The sequence below is a fragment of the Chinchilla lanigera genome, unplaced genomic scaffold (genome assembly GCF_000276665.1).
Source record: "Chinchilla lanigera isolate Chin_1 unplaced genomic scaffold, ChiLan1.0 scaffold00013, whole genome shotgun sequence".
Classification (NCBI taxonomy): Eukaryota; Metazoa; Chordata; class Mammalia; order Rodentia; family Chinchillidae; genus Chinchilla; species Chinchilla lanigera.
In genome coordinates this window covers 30,062,279-30,088,236 of record NW_004955414.1, presented here as the reverse complement: position 1 = coordinate 30,088,236, position 25,958 = coordinate 30,062,279, and positions in this window count along the sequence as shown.

Genomic DNA, 25,958 nt, shown 5'->3' with positions numbered 1-25,958 from the left:
ACAGTTCAAATTATATTGAGAGTACCTGGCAATACCTCAGTAGTTCCCTGGCTTTAAACATAATATCCTCTGCTTCCATTCAGTAGCATTAATCCTACACCCTTAGAGTGATCAAGACTAGAGTTTCTTTTTTCCTTATCTATTGTTCTTTTAGCAGAAGGAAACAAAAAGTGCCAGGCAGCAGCTGTAGCTTTAGGCTAGGTAGAACTCTGACTGTTCTCCAAGTGGAAGCATACCTTCCCTCCCAGGAGTCAGGACTTAAAGAGACTAGGATAAGAAGCCCTAACTCTCCAGGTGAATCATTGGGTGTGATGAGGACAGGCACAACTCTCATTTGTACCCTTGATACCAGCAACCCTATATCCTACCTATCAGGAACTCAGCATCTTACAGTGGCTTCATTCTCAAGTACTAAATGAAAAATGGTTTGGGTAAGTAGTAGTCCAAGTGTAGTACAAAATGCAAGATACAATAATTTGTCCTTGACCCTGGGGAAAGGCCTCAGCATGCTCCAGATCTTTAGATCTTTAAAACTTTATATTAATTTGGCAGACATTCTGAATGTTTTTAGGATTTTACTTCCCACTCTTTGGAGCATATATGCCTTACATGGGCATTTGAAGCACTTACTACATCCTACTCATCAGGGCCAAACAACATGATGTCCTAAATGTAACAAATCAGTACGAGGTTCTAAAGGATGTCCAGATGGTCAAAATCCCTCCTAACTACTATACAGTGGTAAAAGGTGGGAAGAGAAGTAAATTCAGAAATGTGAACTTTTGTTCATTCCAAGTGAATGAAAAGTACTTCTGATGTTCATTACTCAAAGGTATTGTAAAATCAATAAGCACATAACAAGTATGATAATCAAGTAGAGCTCGATTCTTCAGAATACATGTAAGACTTGCTTTGGAGAAACAGTTCCATAGTTTTAAAACTGTTTTAAAATCACTTTTAGAGATGTACTAAATATATTTCACACGGCCCATTTTACATAGTGAAATAGACATGTACCTTATGGGAGGCAGGGAAAGAATGTTATGATTTAGATCTAGAAAATCTCCAAAAGTCTCATGTGTTCAGAGATGGGGCTTTTGAAAGGTGAATGGATCATGGGGATACTATACTCACCAGCGGATTAATCCATGAATGACTTCAAAACTAAATATGCTTTAGGAGGTGGAGTTCAGCTGGAAGATGTATGTCTTTGAAGGGTGTCACTCCCTTCCACTGCATCCTCTCTCTGTTTCTCTTTCTTCTCCTTTGCCCTTTCACCATGATATTCCTGCCCTGGAGCCAGCTGACCATGAAATGAATTCCCCAAATTGTGAGCCAAATTAAATCTGTCTTCCTTTAAACTGTGTCAGGTGTTGTGTCCCAAAGACAAGGAATCTGACTAATACACCACATTAGATTAAGTCTGCCACTTATAAGATTAAGAAGGTTTTGTATGAGCTTTTTGCATTTATGGAATCTGTCAAGGACTAATGTATGTTGAAGTCTCTCACTACTATTGTGTTCATATTAATTTCTATTATCTTCTTAGAGATTCTAATTAAATACCATGGAATGGAACCTAGACTTTTATATTTGAAAATAGCTCTTGCATAATCCTAATGATCACTATTTAACACTCTGCCATGCCACTATAAGTAAATTTGATTCATTCCTTCATTAAATATTTACTGAGTACCTGATATACCGCAGTATTCAAGATGTATCATTCATCAGGAGAGACAGAGAAAGAGAAAGAGACCAGTGAGGGACTGATAATATATGTATAAAATGTCTTACATTACATGGTCCAATTTAAAAAGAAATTAACATTGGTACAATATTATTTATGTCTGCTAGGAAATCCTTTTTCCCCCTTAGTTTTTCCAGTAGCTTTATTCATTTTACCTATTAGGAAATCTACTACTTGAATCCTTGCTTTCTTTAATTTTCATAAAATGGTTACAGTTGAAAGTTTTCCTGTTTCTTAGACTAAGTGCTTCAAAATGTAATTTTCATTCATCTTTTGCTGTAAAATGTTATGTGGTTTCCATGCTGAATATTTTCCCGAATTTTAATCTCTTAATGAAAGTCTGATATTTGTCTCAGATTAGGAGGAATAGAGTCTCCTGGAATCTCTCATTGATTCAAGCACCACTTTATCTTGCCATTAGCACTAGAGCTGAAGGGATAGATTTTCACAGTAAATATTCTCTCTCCTGTTTCGCTGTAGACCACTTGATCTGCATGTACACAGCTGGGTCTATACACAGTCTATGAAATTTGACTCTGCATTTCTTCCTGAACTTACTGAAAGTCTTTCATTATTACCCATTTTATGTTGTTCCCTATACCTGGGAGGGGCATCACTTAAATTTGGACTATTTCACTACTTTTTATATAAAATCTATTGTCAATATTGAGATTTCTCTTTAAACAGTTAGTACATATTTAATTTTTAAGTAAATACTATTATTTCTGGTATACAGCTATAATAAAATTTCTCATAGATCTCTTCTGCTTAGGAAGTTAGGTCAGAGAAATATATGGGCACTACTTAGTCACATAATTTTTCTTCTGCTCACTTCTACTGTACATGAGGTGTTTTCCATCCTTTCTGGAGCTCACTCACAGCACCAATACCTGCTCCTCTGCACTTCTTTGGAATCATCTCCACCCATTTCCCACAGCCCAACCCACTATGCTCATGAGTAGGAGAAGCATGCATCTGCCCTTGGCATCCTTCAGCCAAACATTACAGCTATGCAGCCTGCTCTAGTTTCATCGTTAATGATGTTTTCTTTTTCTTAGCTTGTTCTTTTGCTTCATTTCAGTAAATGTTGTTTTAGTCATAAGTAAATACGCACTTATGCCACCATCATTCCCATTAATCCCATTACTTTTACAAACAGAAACAAACAAAATGTCATTTTCATTTTTGAAAATAAAATCCTTTTTTAAAAGATGTGATGATGATTCCAATTCCAGGAAATGGAAAAAGCTGGTTTTCATCTGAGTATGTAGTCAGAGGGATTATTGTCATTTTTATCTCAACTAGATATAGTGAAGTACTTGAAGACTTTTACTGACAGAAAGTTTTTCTGTCTTTAACTTTCCCTCATGCCAAGTGTTCAATATAAGTAATACCTCCAAGCTTCCTGACCCGTGTACCTATTCTTTCTGGACTCCTCATCCTGTGTATCAACTGTTTTTTAAATTAAAGATATTCATGGGTGTGTTGGTAGATCAAGCATACTTTGCCATGACTGGAGTTTAGCTGATAGTTAATCTGTGTTGATCACTACAATGTAGACCAGATTTTTAGCTGAGATCCTCAGAACATTTTGAGATCCTAAGATCCTCAAAACATTTTTTCTTATTCTTTATTCACTTATTCAAATCGCTTAGAGTATTAACTACAGCAACAAAGTTACTAAATCTCATTAAACATAAGTGTTTGAAATCTGGGAAATTTTAATTAGTCTCTGTAATGCAGCCACACAATTTTCCTTAGTGAGGTATATACTACACTGCAACATCTATGTCAATACTATATCAGTTTGGGAGTTTGATCCTCAGAGGTGGGATGAGGACAAAACCACATATCTGAATGGTGGGATCTTTTATATATTTTTTTTCTTTCTTGGCTACTCTTCCAAATTCCTAAATATCTGACCTATTTTTAGGTTAGACAACACTTTGGCAGTGGGTGGAAGAGAATTCACCAAGGGTAAAAAACTAGTTGCTCAGGCAGAGTCTCATGGTATAGCATCACTGCCCAGGCTACAAGGATGGTTTCCTGCACTAATTTTATTTATAAATCCAAACCGGTGGACTTCAAATTCTCAACAAATGAAAGATAAGCCACAAGATCCAGTTTAGTAAGTTGGAATAAATCATAACTACCAAGCACACTGTATGCCCAAATCACTGATCATATCTTCCATGAAAATATACTAACTTACAGTGGGAGGGGATGCTTCCATCGTGGGTAGTTCCTGTGTCTGCTTTTTGGCAGTTGGTTAATCAAGAGACAATTTTAGAAATTAAAAATAATATAATACTTGTCAAATATAGAAATTGCATACCCCAAAGATTTTTTCCAAGGCATGATGAACCTGATTTTTAAAATTTCTCTTCTCACCATAAAGCTGCAAGAAAGAATTTGATGTTTCTTCATTTAATGGACAGCGCTAAAACGTTGCCAAAACCTTCCTGTTTGACACTATATTTACTATATTTCATTCCTCCCCTCTTTATTTTTTGATACAACCTTCATTTAATGATATTAATATTATCAAACCCTCTTTATCTACTTATAGTTAGAAGCCTTTCTTTCTTGCAAAGTGATCTGCAGAGATATCAGCTATTATGTGTTGATTTTATCTATGTAACTCACAGCACGGCCAGTGTGACTGCTACAGAACTGTGGGGTGGTGCACCATTCCACCATTCCCCAGTGTTAACTATTTCTCCTTAAGACAGGGCTAATGGGTCTCTCTAGTCATGCCCTCACCTTTTCTTCACTGTGTAAAGGAGGAGGCAAAGAAAACAAGTCCATGACATCTCTTTTCTCACTGCTCTAGGATTCCAGAGCCTCCCCAAAATTATTAACAGTCACAGAATTCTGAAGGACAGGTTATTGGAGCTTTTGAAATCTTTCTCTTTGTGGGCTGTTCTTTTGCTGCTACCATGGAAACAGACATCTCATTACTTTTTAACAGGCCTGTTGCACTTTCCTTAGCTGCCATAAAAGAGAAGAAATTCCTTCTGGTGTTAATATGGCACAGTATCATGGCTTTCAGTCAGGTTAAACTTTCTTCTCAATCACAGATCAGGATAAAGTTCTTCAAATTTTTTAATCGTCCTGGGTTTCACGGCTTCCAGACCTCCCTCCACCTTCTCTAAAAAGCTAATGGAATCAATTTGCTTTCTGACTTTCTGGTAAAATCATAGATAAATATGCTTATTATTTCAAGTAGCACAAAGCAGTGAGTCCCAATCTATTCTAATTTTTTTTGTTGTTCAGTTTTTTTCCCTTTCCTAAACTTTGCCTGGGAGCTGGTGGATCAACAGTAACTACTGAAAGGATGAGTGCATAAAAAGTTTAATGACTATTTACATGTTAGTAGACATGTTACTCCTGATTCAGTCTAAAACAATTACTGAAGTACATATAGATTCCTACACCTCTGAAATAAAACCTTGGGCCCCACGTGGTCTGCAGCCCATAAATTAGAAAATGGTGGTATAAAAAATGTCTTGATGTTTTTATAATCTCAAGACTGAAAGTTATGTAAATGTATGCAGATATCTTCCCTGGTTCAGATTTAGCCATTTCAAAGCTACTCAAATAAATCAAGTATTTTCATAATTTCTTCCCTCTGGTGCCAGGGAGAATTGTCTGAAAATGGCCTGTGTCAAGCGGTAGTAAATTCCTCAAGGAGACCACAGTTTTCACAAGGACAGAGATGATAGACCTCCTCATTGCTATAAGCTTCTAGTATGGTGCCAGACATAGTAGGCACTTAATAATGACTAGTTGAATAATTATGGAATCCTTGGCTATGCCAAGGGTGAGTCAGTTATGTACTAGGCAATTATTATACAGAGGCGATTTAGGTATTGGAAGCTTGTTGAACTTTACGTATTTGTTAAGGATCTTTGAAGTAATTTTTTTTAAAGGCTGACAGCTACATATTGGGGTCTCAATGTTCCAGGGGAGTTTCTTCTTAAATCAAACTTCCAGTACCTTCAACTTACCCTTATGCAGGATTTGAGATCTCCTCACAAGTATCCACATAATGCAGCAGTTGAGAACAGAATCAAGTCCTGCCCTAAATACTTACAACATTAAGACCAGGGGTGGTGTTGCGCACCTGTAATCCCAGCACTCAGAAGGCTGAGGCAGGAGGATCATTCCAAGTTTGAAGCCAACCTGGGCTACATAGTGAGCTCAAAGCCAGCCTGAACTACATAGCGAGACCCTGTTTCAAAAGGACAAAAAAAAAAAATAGTTACAACATTGTACACTAAGTTTGTATTAGCACCTTTGACAACAACATTTAGCCTCAGTTTAGATTGCAAGTGATAGGCAACCAACTAAAACTGAGCTTAAGCAAAAAGAAAAAATGATTGCAAAGATACAGTACTTAGAGGGATAAAAGATAAAAGAAATGATTTTGATAGAGGTTTGCATAGAGGACCATAACAAGAATTAGAATTCTTATTTACTTAACCACACAGAAAAATCAAAATGGCCTGAGTAGCAACTAAACTAAAGGCTTGAACCCTTCAACTCTTTTCCTTTAGATCTGAGTGAAAAATGCTGGGAACAGACTCTGGCTGAGCAGGCTTTTTCAGGCCACCTGAGTCAGCTCCCTATGGATAACTTTAGTTGCCTAATCCTATGTATCTTTGTAGTTCTCAGAGAAAAGAGGAGATTGTCCAACAGTTTCCCTAGCTGGTATCCATCCACTACACTGTCATATTGCCAACATATCCTGAAGTCAAGAGTAACTAATACCACCAAATATTTTTTACCATTGTGTCTACCAACCCATGTATTTCTCAACCTTATACAAAATATACAGGTAGCTGAGGGAGGATCTAATTGCAAGGTCCTACATTTATGCGCCTTACTGTTAACTTATTGGAGGAAAATGATCTCTCAAGCCTCTAATCATATACACTTTCCCCAAAGCCTTATCAAGAAATATTAGGTCTCAAGGTGCTGGTCAAGAGGAAATATATTACATTAAAACAGAAGAAAATTGTTAGGTGCATGAATGGAAAAAGGCATTTTATAAAAGATTCTGCATGTGAAATAGGTAATGTATGTAGCTATACATTGTTAGGACTATTCCATGTGCTGTGTTTTATGATAGAAATAGAATTAATTGACTCAGTACAAAGAGGTAATCTGACTTAATAAGCATAAGAAATATGTCTCCACAACAAGACACTTGATGCCAAAAGCATAAAGAAAAGAGATTACACTCAAATGCTTTTCCTGGCACTAAAAAAGCGCATTTGAGATGGATGTGCATAGACGATGCTAAGGTTTTTAAAAGAATGATTAAACAGTAGCTAAAGGGAAGATTTTAACTGGTGAAATTTCTTAGGCTTGCTTCCTACCAGATTTTATCTGCTAGAATGATCGTGATCAGCATGAGTAAACCAACTACTGCGAATCTTTGCTGGTGTGCTTATTTTATAACACAGCGTCTGGTGAGGGTCTCAGGCTACATGGGTCACAATGATGGCAGTGCTTGTGGAAGACTCAGGAGGAGACAGGAAGGCAGAGACCAGGGAGGGGCCAGTCTTCTCTTTGTTATAACAACTCATTCTTGTGAAAGCAAACTCATTCTAAGAGATCATCATTACATCCCTTCAGAAGGCAAGGGCTCCCAATCACCTAATTACCTCCCACCAAGCCCCACCTCTTAAAGGTTCCACTACTTCCCAGCATCATGTAACTAAGGACGAAGGTTCCAGCTCATGAATCCTTGGATGAGCATACTGAAATCACACCCACACCACAGAAAAAGTGAACCGCTTATTCCTGACAAAACTTATGATGCTATGTCTTTTAATGGCCTAGGAATTTTTGTCCACTGACAGCAGTCTTAAGTCCTGTGAGCTGACTGATTGGCTCAGGATTGGTGACACAGCTTCATTATACAAGCTGTTCAACGGTGGAAATGTTCTATAATTGTACTACCAGTAAGGAAACCCCTAGCCGTGGGTAGCTATTTAACACTTGAAATGTGGCTAGTAAGTCTGAGAAACAGAATTTTCTATTGTATTTAACACCTAGAAAATTAAATAGTCACAAGTACTAAGTGGCCAACACAGCTATACTGTAGTAGGCTGACACCAGCAAGGAAGGTATTTTTGCTTTAATTTCCACTAGAGGGCACTATGTACTTCAACAGAAGTGACAGCAATGTGCATTTCACCATTTTCCATCTGTTAGTGGAAAAAAGAATGAGCAGCCACATGGTTCCAATTGTCTAGAGATGTCTCAACCTCCTTATACACTGCTGTTCCAAGCAGCCACCTATCTAGTCTAACTCTTCTGTCCTGACCCGTTCTTCAGCTGCATTTCATATACTAAGAGTACAGCACTTAACAAAATAGCACAAAGGGCGCAGAACTGATACATCCTTGAGGACAGAAATTTGCAAGCTATGATTTTATAGAACACATTTAAAAAGAGAGGAGAACAGTATTGTACACAAATGCATTTGCTGTCTCATACACAAAGTTAAAATTACACTTTCAGTTAGAGATTTTTCTGCTTTAATATACTAAGGTGATTATGAATTTCCAAAAGAAGACTTAGTATTTGGACAAAACCATTATAAGGACTTTTCTAGGATAAACAATTTATCAACACACTTTAGACATGCTTCTTAAACACTATTATTGTCCACATTTTCATCACTGTTGCATCTTATAAATCTCTACACGGATCATAAATACGATCTTCGAGTTATTTTTCCCTTGTTATTTTTCTTGTATTTATTGATAGATGCAGTTCCACCATTACATTTACTGAGCATCTAATGTGTGCCAGACATTATCCTAGATGCTGAGTGCATTATGATAAACAAAGCATGCAACAATTTCTGCCCTCTTAAATTCCAGAAGAAGCAGACCAATAAAAAGTAAAATATATGGGTTATCAGCTGTTGATTAGTATTATTAAAAACTAAACCGGGGAGTGGAGATGCACCTTCAGTTTGAATACAGTCAGTTAAGGAAGTTCTCAGTGGAAAGGTTTCATTTCAGCAGAGACTGAAGAAGCTAAGGGATCATCTTGCAGATATAGGAAGGAAGAGCCTTTTAGGTAACAAGAAGGGCAACTGAAAGGCCCTGAAGGAGGAGCACCTTGGTCTTGGGTACTTGGGAAATTTCAAGATGCTGAGCAAAGTAAATAAATGAGTGGGTTCTGCAAAAAAAGGTCAAGGAATTCTCAAGGGCCAAAGCAGGTGCGGTCTTCAAGACATATAAGGACTTTGGCTTTCCTTTTGAGGAATGTGGTAAGCTATCCAAAAAATTTAAATAGAATAACAACCTAATCTGATTTGTGTTTTTTACAGGATCACTTCTGCAGCTGAGCACAAACAGACTGTGTGAGAGCCAGCTGCAGGAATAGGAGCAGGAAAACAATTAGGAAGCCGGGACAGTGAGGTGGTTCACACCAGGTGGTACGAGAGGATATAAAAAAAGTGACCCTACATTTATTTAACAATTTGAAGCCAGCAGGACTGCTGATCAGTTGCCTACGCTGTCTTTGGCTGTGCTGCCCCAGTTTTCCTTCTGTCACTTGTGTCACAGAAACTGCAGGCATATTTCTCTGACAAAATGAACAACAAAAGAGAATTTATTGATCACCTTCTCACCTGAAACCATATCTTCAGAAAAGTTAAAATCTGTAGTTTGATTTCTTCCCTTCAGAACCTGTGGCAGAGGGATCTTGGGTATGTTAGTCAGTTTTCTGTCTCTGTCAAAATGTAAATGCCTGAGATTATCAACTTATCTCAGGAAGAAAGGTTTACAGTTTCCAGAAACTTCAGCCCATGGTAAGTGGTTCTGTGTTTCTGTGTGTGGTGGGGCCAAGCATCATGGTAGGGAGCATGAGGTGGAACAGAACTATTCACTTCATACAAGCAGGAAGCAAAAGAGTGAGACAGGAAGTGGCTGTGTCAAAGGCTTGTCCCCAGTGACCTCACTTCCTTCTACTAGGCCCCTCCTCCTAAAGGGACCACTGCCACATCCCCCAAAAGTGTCACACACAGGCTAGTGACCAAGCCTTCAACACATAAACTTCTGGGTGACATTTAAACTTCAAACCATAACACTGGGCAAGTGATTCCCTGGGGGAAATGCTTTCAGAAAAAGGGATGTTAGAAAAGAGGGTAGGACAGGGAAAGAAAGCCAAGCAAGTGTGTCTCAGCCAGACAGTGCCCTCAACCCAGTGCCATAGGGAGCTTGAAGCAAAATATGTACCTCAGAGTGGTTTCCATTTTGATTCCAGGGGTTGGTCTTTTGTACTGCCCATAGTTAGAGATGGGGGCAGGGCATAACCTCCATCACCAATACCCACTACGTCTCCCTCCTGTCATTTTGCTGGAATAAGTTGTTCAGATCCAGGTTACACTTTTCTTTTTCAACAAGTGAATCATATAATCATTTCCTTTCCTCTGGAGAAATTATTTTGGTGCCTGGTCTGATTCCTCCCACAGGCTACCATGAGTGTTGGTTCTTATAACTCATAGCTACATCCTTCTCCAGTGGATTGCTCTCAGTTGACAACCTAATATCTATAAGGTTAACCCCCTCCCAGTGAGCTAGGCCTCAGCCACCAATAACTGATTAAATGTACAAAAGCCAGCCGCTGGCCTTAAGGTACCATTCATATTGCAGAGCTCCCAAGTGATCAAACTGAAACTAGTATTTAGTTGACTCTTTGTTAATCAGTCTTGGGTTCTTTTGCTTCATTCAGATAGAAATCATGAATCAGTAAAGAGCAGCTCTGCTGGCTGTCCTGAAGTTACCAGGTAACACCTGATCATGCTGGATGCTAATGATTGATGTGACCAGCTACAGGTCACTACTTTGCTGCTGGTCACCAACTTCCATTGCCAGCCTATGCTGGACATCAGTCAACTGTACCCAATGCTGGTCCCTGTCATTGGTCTTCATTGGCTGCTGGTCTCTGGAGCTCTTCAGTGATAACAGCTCTTAGTGTTTATTGCTCTTTCTTTGGAAATGACTGCTCTGTCTACACTACTCCGAAGTAGAGCTACAGGACTTTTAGAACCCACACTACCCAAGAAATAATTCATGAGCAGGTTTACAGGATCACCAAAGTGAGTATTTTAACAGGGCCTCTGCTGCAGCACAGTAGGGTGTGGGGGTTGCTACACAGGAGGAAGCTGGAGAAGTGGCTGGGGAGTGCTGTTTATACAGTAGTTGCAGGCCTGTGTCAGTGAGGGACAAGAATTAGACCAGAGAATCTTCCAGAAGCCTTGCTATGAGAGTAGGTTATACTAATAAGGGACCTGGACCACCCTTCCCTGGTCTTAACCATGCCAGCGTGGTCCCTCCTGTCCTCATCAAGGCAACAGTAGCATCTGAAGTGGCCGGAGCAGGCAAGGGACACATGCAACTGTTTGGCTACATTCATGTTGTAGTAGAGAGTGGCCGTTTGACTGGCAGGAAAAGACACCACTAGATCGCCAGGGAAGAAGCAGGTTGTCCCAGTTTATTGGGCAGAGTTGAGAGAGAGAGAGGGGAAGTGAGGGAGGGGGTGCAACAATCACTGGCTCAGCCACAGGCCCCCTCCAGCTGGCATGGGAAAAATGAAAGAGTTGGGTGCTTCTTGTCTGTCTCAGATTCACTCTCCCCGGTCCTATCTTTCTTGCCTCATTTTCTTGGAAGGTTGGCTTGAGAGGACTTCATCAATAAGTCACATGCAAAAAAATCAGTATTTCTGGCTCTGCTAAGGAACTCTTACCTAAGGCATGGTCCCCGTTTACCGAGTTTGTAGAAAGAATACCACTTTTTCTTGACCTATATTCTGGTGGTGAGCCTTGACTCTTTTGTGCCCCTGTCCCATTAATATTCAAATAAAGCCTCTGCCACTACTTAACATTTTTCTAACCCTGTCACTCTCCATCTTCCAGACACAGAAGGATCATCTGGAGAGCTCCATGAAAGGATAGTTTCTTGGGCTTTACCTATATAAACTTTTCCCTCTGCTTGAACTAGAAATCTGCATTGCTTTCAGATGCACCGCAGATTGTTCTGAAGCAAAACAATACTCAGGACAAACTAACATCCACCTTTCCAAACACATTGCCACTACTTAAATTGGAAGCCTTATCATTCCTGGCCTGTGCTGTATCAAAGTCTCTTAATGAGCCGTGTGTTTCACCCCTTTCTAATCCATTGCTAGTCCCTGTTTACAGGATCATGGGAGATGGTCGCTGTGTGACCTAAAACACTCAATGGCTCCCCTCTGCATGGGACAAAGCTTAAACTCTCAGCCCTGGCATCATGCCCAGTGGGAAACTCTGCCGCCCCAGGGAAAAACCATTGCAGACAAATTCGCACCAACAGAAAAAGCTTTGCAGAGCACCCTGCCGACACCCCACCCACCCAGGTTCCAGGAAGTCCATGAACATCTGCACCGCTGCCCATACTATCTCTGCCTTCCAGACCCTCTCAAAATGCCTAGCAATCATTTCCCTTTTAAATCTGCTCTCTCTACCCTTCCCTGATTTCTTTCTTGATTGGCCCACTTGCACTCGGGTGAGAAATAAACCAAACTTGTTTTGGTAAAGCCTACTGGGGCAAAGCCTCCTTTATGCATAGCATTTGAGTTCCTACACTATTGAAACCTGTTTTCCTCCTTATGAAGACACCCTCTTTGTGGGGTTTTTGTCCCCCAGCAATGCACACACACGCACTTCTCTGTGTTCCCTAAGGTGCTTCTCATCCTTCCAGGGTGGACCCCTCTGGGCTGAGTCTGCTATCATTTCCCCGCCACTGGACTCACCCTTAACACTGAGCCTACTACACCATGTTGTGGTTTCCCTGTCAACAGAGACTTCCCACAAAAACAGCGCTTTGAGTCAGGAATCTTGCATTAAAAGAACTCTTTCTTTTCACAACAGGCTGCCCACATATCCCAGGTTGGATTTCCTCAGGTAAATAGAGCTGAAAAATCATCAGTAGTTACCTAAGCCTGACCCAGGTATAAAATGCCATTATTTTTAGGAAGTGACAAAAGGTAGAGGTGAGTACTCATTTGCATTGCGGCAGATGCTGGCACTGATTGTGGCCTAGAGCTCACTCTGGGGGTGGCATGGTGTCTTCATGAGTTGCACTAACCCTTAGGCATGGAGCTTTTCAAGCTTCCAGCCCCACCCAAAAGGCCATTCCCAGAACCTAGACGCCAAGCTCAGTGGTCTTTTCTACTGCAGCCCTCTTGCAAAGGAACACGTACAGAAGAAATTAAACATTAACATACAGTTTTAAATGTAAGCAGAACTGGGTTTAAGGCCAAACCTATCTGGATTTGATTCCCAACTCTGACACTAGTTTACCTCACCTAAGACAAATTACTGAACTTCCTATTGCTGCAATATAAAAATAAATATTTTTAAAATAAAACATATGGATTTGGTTATAGTATTCATCATATAGTGATTGAAATAGGCTTTGACACACAGCACAAGACACATAAAGTAGTTTAAATAAGGAACAGTGGAAAATTGCTTGTTTTCCTGTTCTGGTCCTGCACAGGTAAGTGGCACCAGGTAAAACCCTCAGCTCTCTGGGAATCTTTAATCTTTCCTTGTACCCTAAACCCCCTACTAGGGCTGCTGACTCACAGTATTGCTTTCACACTGCCCCCTCCCTTGGAGCTGGAGCTGGCCTTGCCCCTGTCTTTCTTTGGCAGATTAATTCAGCTTGGTATCCACCTTTGACAAGTCAGAAGTACAAGAGCTAACACTGATTAAGAGTCTTATTTCACTTAACTCTCATAGTACCTGGTTAATTCGGTACAATTTCAATTTTCCTATTGAAAATAAGTGAGATTATTAGACGTTTACATAGTTGAGTGCAGCTATCTTCAGTTTTGCTTACTCACTCTTTGAAGTGATCTCCAAAATGTGTCTCTTAAGTTTAAATAGTTATAAAATATGAAATTCCAGTATATGATAAATATTGACATTTTAAGCTATTACATCTTCTTTTATGTACAGCGTTTGGAATATAAAAACCACAGCAATTTGATAATGATATCATCCATTTAAAAGATAAAATTGAAGGCTCTTCTTTATTTTTTTTTGTTTTTTGTTTTTTTGTTTTTCTCTGGTACCGGGAACCGAACTCACGACCTTGCGCTTGCCAGGCAGGCACTTTGCCGCTGAGCTAAATCCCCAGCCCCGAAGGCTCTTCTTTAACTGTCAAAATTTTTACTTGTTCTTTTTCTCTTGCATTTCATCATAATGCAATACAGTTTATGCCTGAGAATCTTTTATTTATTCTACTTTATTTTCTGAAAAAAAGAAATGAGTAATTTCTTATTTCTCATTATCTAACACATTCTAAGTGTAAATTTTTCTTTTGAAGTGAATTATTCTTACAAATTATATCGATGATAGAAGTGATTAAGATATCAGAAAGTTGTCACATGTATATAGCTAAATGATTATTAAATATAAAAATTCAATTGTTATTGGAAACATATCTTTTAACAAGATTGACAGAATATTTTTAATCAGTTCCAGTATTCATGGACAATCCTTACTTATTAATAAAATGAAAATATGTTCTGTAGCAATTCTATCACTATGTTTGTAGTTGTTGTAATGAATATAAGAGCCAAGAAACATCATTCACATAAAAAATGAGGACGGGAATGGATGAAGTTTTGTCCAAGCAATATCACAATTCTTTGAACTACTTCTGAATTAATGCCAGAAAGTACCTAGTGATCGAGCCTCAAAAATAATTTTTAATTTATCAGATGACATCTGATTATTTTCAATTTTATTGAAAACAAATGATCGGAAACCATTTGATTTGTCAAAGTTTTTAACCCCACGTTTAGGATTAACTCTCTCAATATCAGCACTGAAAATTCCAAACAGACTGTTCGACAGCCCAGGGATCTTTACAGCCTAAGAAGAATGCATCGTAGTAGATCTAAGATTGTCTTTGCTTCAACAATGATTCCATTTGGAATAGAACATAGTGAGCTCTTTTACAGTAAGTTGATTTGGATGAGTGCTACTTTAAAACACTTTAGCCAGGTTAGATTTCCCAGGACTTAAAAAACAACACCCTGACAACCAGTACTTTATCATGTGGAGGGGCTTAGACTCTACTTCAGAATCAAGGTCCCTCTGAAAGTCTTTGTTTCCTCATTATGCTCAGGAAAAGATATTTTGCAACGCTCCCTATCTGTCTAAAGTTTTAACCCACTAAAGAAAACACAATTATGTCTGGTCCCTTTCCCAGTTTTCATTAACTAAGTTCATATGATAAGAAGAAGGATTAAAGTCTGTCAACATACCTCGGCAGACTTTTGTCACATACATTGTCCTCTATTTTGGTCCCATCAAAAATCATGCATATACAAAGCCCACTGTCTATTCTGGATCAGAAGGACTTTGTTCCAGGTCATTCTATGTTCTCCAAACCCACGGACTTCTCCTAAAAATCATATATTGTCCCCTTCATGCTTTTCTCTTCATGCTCCTGTGATTTCCACCAAGCTATGAATTTTTGCCTTTTGTACGTTAAGAAATTTGTATTTTTTTCCTATTTAACCTGCTTTGTCAGTTTTTTCCAGTGAATCTTGAAAGAATAGAGGGGAAGTTTCTTTTCTTCCCTATAGATTCACTAAATCATTTTTTTGCCTGCTTAATTTGGCATTCGTGTTTTCGAATTCTTTGCTATTCGTTCTAGATGTACTTTTAAAGACATTTAAGTCTTTTGTCCTCAGGCATCGAAGTTCTTCCAATGAGATGAGCATGTAACTTATAAGCATGTCAGTTCTTCTGAGCACAAAATAAAAAGTAACTACATAGCTATATAGAGGGCTGTGTGTGCACATGCACAAGTGTACGTGCAGAGGATCTGAAAGTAAGGAAGTCAGCAATTACATGATCAGAATTTGCATCAAGTAGATTTGAAGGATAAAGTAAAATAAACATCAATTGATGGACAGAACTATAAAAAGCTTCAGATTTTTATTTTATCCATCAATTTTTGTCCTTTGATCATCTTTTTTGTGCTTCTCCGAAAAAACTCTTTCCTTAAGTGGTTTGAAGTGATCATTTAACATTTGGTAAAGACTTTACTGGAAAGGATTAAACAGACTAGCTATGAGAATCAATATCCTTCAAATGACCTTTAGACATTGAACCATGCCCCAAGCAAGCTATATCACCTGTATGGTTTACAAAGGAGATACTTTTTCTTTAAGATTATTTGGAAGTTTCACAATAGTTGGTTTATATTCACCAAATAACAAGCTAACAAGAATGAGATTTCTAATGCTAAAAATGAAAAATTTTAAATTCTTTTTGACACTTTGGTGGAAGAGAAAAAAACAGATCAACATTGGAATATTCTTTCTCAAATTGTGAGCAAAATCATAAAAGGAAAGATTATGGTGCAGAGAGAGAATAACAATGGAATTTTAATTTAGATTGGGGAATAGAAGTCTCTCTAAGTAACTAACATATAGATTCAATGTGCAAGGGATAAACAGGCTTCAGGAAAGTGGATGAAAGAACTACTAGACCTCAAGTGGGACAAAATAATACTCAGGTAAAATGAGGGAGATACCAAGGAGAATTCACTCCCATGAAAAAAATAACCCAAGAAGAATGCAAGTGCCATCAAAGAACACAGTCTCTAAAATAGCGTAACATGAAACACAAAAACAAATTTCTTGCAAGTGCTGAACTTTATAGAACTACTTAATCAACATGATATCAGTAAAATAAGAACTAAAAATCCAAATAGAAAATAAGGCAGCAGAATGGGGAAAATATAAATTGTAAAGTTAAGGAAATATAAATCAATCACAACAATATTATTTATAAATTAGAAATTAGCTGAACGGCACAAAGACAAAAATTCAAATAAAAGCAGATGAAAAACTCAACATAATAAACATAGATTAATAGGGGGAAAACACCAAGAATAAAACAAATGGTGTAAAAGTCAGACATAAATGTCACAGAAAGATCATCTCATTGAAGATATTTAGTGTCCTAGAAATAATGAACAAAAAAATAAGAAAACAACATTTAGAGATAGAATGTAAGAACAGAGCTCAAGGGGCTGGGGATTTAGATCAGCGGCACAGCACCTGCCTGGCAAGCGCAAGGTCGTGAGTTCGATTCCCGGTACCGGAAAACAAACAAACAAACAAAAAGAACAGTGATTCAAAAAATCTTCAAATCAACTCACAGATTAAAAGGTATGCCACATACCCACCAGATAGGTAGATTGATAGATAGATAGATAGATAGATAGATATAGATATTTATACACTATAGTATATATATAATAAATTTTTATTATTAAACTTCAAGGATAGACATAGATATCTTCAGATCTGTGAGTGATAAAAGTGAAGCCATCGTACAAATGGAATTGAATTAGATGTCACCTAACTTCTCAATGACATTAAATGCTAAAGGACAATGGAAAAATGTTTATAAATCATGAGTGGAGAATAGAAATGATTTACAAACACTAAACCCATGTAAGTTGTCATTAAAGAGAAAAAGTTGCAAGATATTTTCAAATGTGAAAGGTTTCAGTACGTATAGCATTCAACAACCCCTCAACACAAGAAAATAATACTTCAAGTTAATCAATTAGCTAGCCAGAAGCTTATTCAAAAGTTAAAAACTTCAGATGTAAAATACTTGTGATATAAAGAAAACTCAGATAAAATAATTAGGAAATATTATTTCAGAATAAAATCAAACTTTTGCTTAGAGGTATGATGGAGTTAAGGATTTGAACTTGTTTCCTAATTATGAGCAATTAAATATCTGGACAAACATACATAAAATAAATGTTTGAGGACTTCAGGCAAATTCAGTGAAAGACTGTGATCCCTAAAAAATGGAAATAAATGAAGTGAGTACTACTCACAGCTTTCAACTTCTAGACAATCTGTGGCCTATGGGTGCAGGTATGGGGAACCTGATCAAACTCCAAGGATTTTTCCTAAATTAAAAAGAGAAAGAATAGAGTTTAGAGTGGCCCCAGAAACTAGAATTTACAGGTTATAATGTTACAGTGACAGGAGATATTCAGACAAACAGCTGCACATATTTGAATAAAGGTTACTTTGTGTCTTTGACTGAATATTAATATGTCCCAGAATAGCATAAATTTCAACAAGACAATAGAAAGTAGGAAGAGAAAAAAATAAACAAGAAGTAAAGAAAAAATTGCTAGGGAGTGGAAGCCAAACAATGACTACAGCCTTTATTATTCAAGTTTCTGCCAACCAAAGCAGAAAGCTATTATTAAATGTACATAGCATTTACCAGAGATTCCAAGAGTAATACCTGGGACTAAACTGACACTTGAAGAACCTGCACTACAAACATAGGGGTATTTTTCTTCCACAAAAAACCTTAAAAAGGCTTTATAACCAATCTTGGAAAGATCAGACTAGACCATAGTAATTTGTTTACCAGAACAAAGTTAACAATATCTTTTTTAAAAAATACAGTAAAATCACCCAGCACTTAAAAATGAAATGTTTATACAATGTTTAACATCCAATCCAAAATTTCTATATTTGTAAAAACAGAAGTAAATGTGTTCAAGGAGTAAAATCCTTTCATAGAAAGAAATGCAGAAATAATACAGCTGGTGGAATTAGTAACAAGCATGATAAAAATCAGTTTTATATAAATATGTTCAATATATGCTTAAGAATTTAAAGGAAAAAATAAGCATAATGAGAAATGGAAGATTTTAAAAGTAAAACCAAATGGAACTGCAAGGGAATTTTTTTTAAATGCCAGATAAAATTAACAGTTTAGATATAAGAAATGAAAAGTTCAGTGAACTTGAACACAAGCAGTAGAAAAAAGTCCAAATTTAGGTACACAGAGAAAAAAAACAAATGAAGGGCTGGGTGTAGTGGCACATTCCTATAGTCCCAATACGTGGGAGGCAGAGGCAAGAGGATAGTCATAAATTCAAGGCCAGCCTGAACCACACAGTGAAACTTTGTCTAAATAAATAAATAAGAAACCTTAATTTTTGAAAGTATATCATGCACTTTAGCCTATGTATTATTGAAGGCTCAGAAATGGAGAAGAAGGGCAAGAGAAAAAGTACTTGAAGCACTAATAGGAGAAGGGTAAATGACACACATGCACACACACCTATACAATAAACTACTCAGAAGGAAAAATAGAGAGGAAGATTTCAACACTCTTCCCTTAGTACTAGATACAGTATTATAAATAGAGAAATAAGCAAGAGTAAAAAAGAGACAGATGGTGCTGCCAAGAAATTTGAACTACTAGACATTTCTAGAAAACTCCACATATCAATAACAATACATCCTTTCAGGTATACATGGGCCATTTATCAAGATAGAACAACTGTTAAGCATTAGCCAAGTCTCAATAAAATTTAAAGTATCCTAATTAGCAGCCATTATTTAAAAATTCTGAGAATACTTAAATGTTGGAGATTAAATTTTATAAGAACTCATAGTTTAAAGAATACATCATATGGAAAATAAGAAAATATTTGCAGTAGATTATGATTAAAATTCAACACATAAAAATGATGCAGAGCATGTAAAGCACCCCCTTGGAAGGAAATAATAGCTTAAAATGTTTATACCAGAGAGCAAGAAAATAAAATCTATAAGATATAAAATTTTAAAACAGTACAAAGATAAAAACTATAAAATGCTGTTTTTATTTTTAAAAACTGGTAAAATAATTGGTAAATCGCTAGATAGAATGATCAAGGATAGAAGAGTAGGTAGAAATTATCAATGTCAAGAATAATAAAGGACATCACTATAGATCCTATACACATTAAAAGAATAGTAAACAAATCTAATAAAAGGACTCAGGAAAAATCTGAGTAGCCCTATCAGTAAAACTCTGAATTTATAATTAAAGTGTATCCCTAAAGAAACTCAAACCCCAAGTGATTTTATTGTTGGCATTTATAAAACATTCTTAACGGTATTATACCAATCCTACACAAGTTCTTTCAAAAGCTTAAGAGGTACTATATTCAAACTTATTTTCTGAGAACAAGATTATCCCAACACCAAAATCAGATGAAGATGTTATAAAAATAAAGGACTACAAATCAACTTCTATCGTGTATATCAATAATTTTTTTTTAAGATGTGTTTTAGGATGTTGGCTTGGTATGTAATACTGACTTTGGTTCTATGTGAGCACTACATCATAGTTTCCCTATAACTTCTTTGGCTGTAAATAGTGACTTTGGGTACAATACATGCTGCAGTAGAATAAAAAAAGACTCATTTTGTCTGGGGCACACACAAGGATAGGAATATTCTAGCAGCTCAGGCAGGCATGCTATACATAGCAGAGAGGGTCAGATGCCCACTGTGTGACCACTCTAAGAATAAAAATGGTACCATTAGTTGGGCAATGGATATTATCTCAGGCACTGCTAAGCCAAGCTCTGTTCTGACAAGGGTCTCTGGCACCGGCAGTCCTAGCAGCACTGGGGGCCCAAAACACTAGATTTCAGACCATGTACTGATGCAGGCCCACTCCCTATGGGGGAGAGAGGTGGCAGCAGGAAGCACACTGCCTACTCTATGGTGTCTGTACCTAGCCCCCACAGAAGCAAGCAGGAATGGAGACTTGGTGGCGGGGAGGGTGACCCTCTCATCTCCATAGACAAAAATAAATCTTTAACAATATAATAGTAACAAATGGCATCCAGTAATATGGTTAAAAGATAACATATATTGATCTAATGGAATTGATCCCAGAATGCAGAGAGGTTTTTTTTATTTATAAATCAATCAGTGTAATTCAACAAAAAGATATTGTCAAAGTAAAAGAAAAATAGAATCATTTTAATAGGGTCAGAAAACACATTTACATGGTCAAATTCATGATAAAAATTCTTTTTTTTTGGGTTTTTCTCCGGTACCAGGAACCGAACTCACGACCTTGCGCTTGCCAGGCAGGCGCTTTTGCCGCTGAGCTAAATCCCCAGCCCCCTCATGATAAAAATTCTTATTTTTATAGAAGGAATTTGATCAAAAATATAAATATCCTGAAGCTAATATTACACTTGTGAAAAAAACGAATTATTTTCCCAAGGAAGCATACCCACCACCTTTACTAATCTTTGCACTAGATGTTATAGTCAATGCAATAGGTAAGAATAATAAATAAAAGTTATACATATTGGAATGAAGGAAGTTAAATTGCTTTACTCAAAGATGACAGGACAAGTGAGGTGAGAATTCTGAAGAATCTACAAAATCCTGTGATAGCTAGTAAATGTGTTTAAAAGAGTGAGAGGATACAACATTGACAGCTTTAAAAAGTTGTTTACATACTTAAATGATAAACTGGAAAGAGTTAACAATAACATCAACAAATGTAAAAGAGAGACAAACTTTCAACAAATACCATAAATACTTCAAAAGGACTAAAAAAATTTGAGTAAATGGAAAGCTATACCAAGTTCATGAATTGGAATGATCATATCATTAAGATTTTAATTCTTCCTAAGTTGACCTACATATTCAATGAGACATCAAGCTACCTGAAGATATTTTTTCAAAATTGATAAATTCATCTACAATTTAAATGGCAATGTAAAAGATCCAGAAGAAAAAATCTATTTTCAAGAAGAATAAATTGGGAAGTCTAACACTACCTCTTTTCAGGAGTTAATATCAATCTATAGTAATTAAAGCAACATGGTGATGGACTAGAGATAAACATAGATCAATGCAACAGAGTATATGACCCAGAGGTAGAAATAGATGATATAGACAGTTAGATAGATATAGATAGATAGATAGATAGATAGATAGATAGATAGATTGGTTCCTTTTAATAAATGGTACTGGAACAACTGAATATGAGGAAAAAGTCTTGGCTTCATACCATATTGAATATTAACTTGAAATGGTTCATTGACTTAAATACAAAAGATAAAACTATAAAACTAATAGAAGAAAGCTCAGGAGAAAATCTTTGCAATATTGAAGCTGCAAAAGATTATTTTAGATAAGATAGGATTTTTAAAAGCACGAAACATTGGCCTTCATAAGACTTATGCCTACATTCTCAAAGGCACTGTAAAGCCAGAAGAAAATATTCATAATACATATGTTTGATGAAGGACTGATATCTGCATATATATTATACCAACACATGTGTGTGTTACAATTTATAACAGAGGATACAGTGGTCTTACTCTCTGTAGAGAGAAGCCAGATCGGCCACATGTGTTAGACATGATGCTAGACAGCCCCTGAGGGGACTGGGTCTGAAAGTGCTGACATTAAGGCCAGAGAACTGCTTGGCCTCCTCACTGTTCACTTGTGGAACAGTGTGTAATGGTCTGTTTGCTTTTCTCACCTGTCAACATGATCAGAGATATGTCTCGGATTGGAGAATGTTGGCACATTCTGGGGTATATGGACAGAGGAACTTCTGGTACAAGGCATTCATGAGGATACAAAGCTAGTTAGAGATAGGAGTGACTTGGGTAGATAGAAGGATAAAAACACTAAGACCCACTGGAGTAAGTATAGCCCTAAGGTTGACACCACACCTTGCTTGACCATCCCCAGTGGGAAAAGTGGGGCAGGACTCACCATTCACACAGAAAAACATTAGGGTGGAGACAAAATAGGGCCTAGTTATGATTCACTGTTCTCTATCCATTTCTGGTGGATTCGGTTGTGTACACTGTAAAGAAATCATTCTCCCAGACACTTGGAAGAATATTTTTATTCATTTCTTTTTCTTTTGGCAGGGGGTTGTTTTGTTTTTGGCTTTGTTTTTTTTCCCACATTTTGCTTTTTATTTTTATTCTTTTTTCCTATTTTTCTTTTATTTCTCTTGGTTTTTTTTTATTACTTTTACCTAATTCTATTAACTTTCTTTTATTCTTTTTTCTCAAAGTTTATTTCTTTCATTCTCCTTTTCCCAAACTCCTGCAATTTTATTACTACAAGGCTTTTTTAATTGTTAGCTATTTTGTTGACTCTATGTTATTACTGCTGAATTCTTTTCTATTGTTTAGGGTGGTACAGTTGTTATTCTTAGTAGATACTTACTATATGTCAATATTTGGCTTGTTTTGTGTCTACCTAATTGTCACAGATCTCTTTTCCATTTTTAAAAATGGTGTATCTGTTATTGGTTCTTATGATAGGTCAATATCCAGTTTGTCTTTGACTCTGTTGTTATTGTTGATTTCTTTTCCACTGCTAATGGTGGCAAAGTTTTTTTCATTGGTTTTCATTGTATGAAAATATCTGGCTTGTCCTTGTCTCATCAACATTATTGTGATTTGTTTTCTCCTCTCTGAGTGGTTCTAGGGATTGAGACCTCAGAAAAAGTTGGACACTAAGAAAATCCTTAAATGTGATTCTGAATAGTTTGAAGAGAGGTATAAACACCAAACACGACCAAACTCAAGGACACATCACAGGGAGAAAGAATGTAACGAGATCCCTACAGTAGCAACCCTGTTTGCCCACTCTAATTGATCTTCAACCCCTACACAAAAACAATAAAATATGAGAAAGCAAGGTGACAGGATGCTCCCCAAAATCTCTACCCCTGCAAAAGCTGGTATCATGGACACTGAAGTAGAAGAAGCTATAAGCAAAGAGCTCAAAAACCAAATGGCAAAATGAACAGGTAAAAGGACCATACATCTGAAATGTATAAGATGTTTAATGAGCTCAAAAATAATTTAAATAAGCAAAGTACTTTACCAAGAAAATGTTCAATGAACTTAAGAAATCAACAGTGAATGAACTGAATTAAAGACAATACAAGACATAAATGAACAGTAAAGAATGAGAAAGTATGAAAAAGCAAGCAGAAATATAAAAAAAATTCAATGGGAAGCAGGGTTATCAGACTTCACTATTGTGAAGACGGTGTCAGAAATAGAAAATAAGGTCGATGAAGTAGATCATAAACTTGATAATACCCTAAAAATGACAGGACACCATGCAGACTGGATCCAACAGCTGCTAGATGACTCAAAAAACCCACACAGTTATAATCAAAGAGGTAAAGGAAAAATTAGAAGATACCAATGTTTTAAAGTGACTGTGATAATATGGTGATATTCTGCAGTTTAAAATGGTTTTAAATGGTAGAATGTCTTTCATAACAACCATGGAATTAAATTAGAACTTTACAATGGAAAGATTCCTGGGAAAATGCCAGATAGCGGAAGCTAGCAATACATCTCTGACTGGATCAAAGACAGAACCATCAGAAAAATAGAAAATATTTTAAATTGAACGAAAATGAAGATACATGATAATTTTTGTGGCACAGCTAAAGAACTGTTTTTGCAAGATATTTATATGTTTAAATAAATAAATTTATAGGGAATTGTTTTATGCACTAGAATATGGTCTCTCATTTAATGTTATATACACTCTTGTAAAGAATAAATTTTACTGTTGGTGATGAAGCTTTGATAGATGTTAACAGCCATAGCTATAGTTCCAGCTGGTTTTTAGTGTTGATCAAGTCTTCTATAATCCTACTATTTTCTACTTCTTCCATCTATAACTGATTGAATATAATTGCAATCTCTAGTTGTAATTATAGAGCTCTGTATTTCTCCTTTCAGGACTGTCAGGAGTTGTTTCATGTGTTTCAACCTCTATTATTGAAAATATGCAGATAAAATGGTTATCTTTCCTCTTATTCTCTTATCATTACAGAATTTTTTTTTCATTCCTGGTAATATTCTTTGTTCTAAAATTTTCATCTGAGCCAGGCGTGGTGGCATTCACATGTAATCCCAGCACTTGGGAGGCTGAGGCAGGAGGATTGTTACAAGTTGGAGACCAGCGTGGGCTACAAAGTGAGCTCAAAGCCAGTCTGAACTGCATAATGAGACCCTGTCTCAAAAGACAAAACTGAAAAAAAATTTTCATCTGGTATTAATAAAGCCATTCCATATTTAGAATGATTACTATCTTCATGATATAGCTTTTCTACTTTCTTAATTTTAAACTATAACTTTTCATGCAGTTTGATGATCTCTATCTTTAATTGGAGCTCTGAGGTAATTTATATTTTGTTATCAATATCACTTGTTCTAACTTATAACCTTGCTATTTATCTTACTTGAATTTTATTCCTTTTTACCTATTTTATTTTGGATTATTCATTACATTCCAGCCACTTTATCTCTACTATATGTTGGATTTTATTAGTTTCTGTAGGGGTTACAATATGCATCATTAACTTATCTCTATCTTCAAATAATCTAAAACTTTATGACAATATACTTTCATTTCCCTCTTCCTGCCCTTTGTGTTCTCATTGTCAGAGGTTTTAATTTTACATGTTATAAATTCCACAATATATTGGCATTAGTTTTGCTTTAAACAGTTAATTATTATTTTAAGAGTTAAAAAACTGTTACACATCCATCCTACCAACTCATGTTTCCCAAACTGTGTGAAGACCCAGGGTACTAGCAAAACCACAGAGGCATCATGGGATATACCGTAATTTTCCAGGGAAACATAATACCTGCTATCTCTTAGACATTGCATATTTCTTCAATATTAGATTATGTTTATTTTCATTTTTTTGTTTTTTGTTTTTCCTGATGTCATATTTAGGAACTGGAAGTTACTTTCTGTAATGTAAGGCAAGTATCACATAAAAATTAATGTGGAAAAAGGGAATGCAAGTGGTAGTGTCCAAACTGATTCCAAAGTCTTAAAAGATTTGCAGTACCCAACAAGTACACATGCACTTCTGGTCATTAGGACTGTTTAAGAACTAAACTTGAATATTATACTCCATTCTAATTAACATGTTTTGTTATTTCAAATGGTTACTAAGTTGTTAAACAGAAATACTTTAAATTGTGTGGCTATAACTACTTAATAAATGGAAGCACTGTGTATTTCCTTACATCCTATGGATGCTGTGAAAAATTTACTGAGCTGCTAAGGATACCATAAATGGAAAAACTTTGGGAACCTGTAACATCATTATAACTATCTAGTCATTAAAAAAAACTAAATTGGATGGTTTTGCAGCTGATTTGAAAGAATATGTTTGAGTTCTATTAAACCCTTATGAAAAGTGCAAAAACCAAATGAGTATATATAAAATGAACTCACTTTTAAAAAAGTA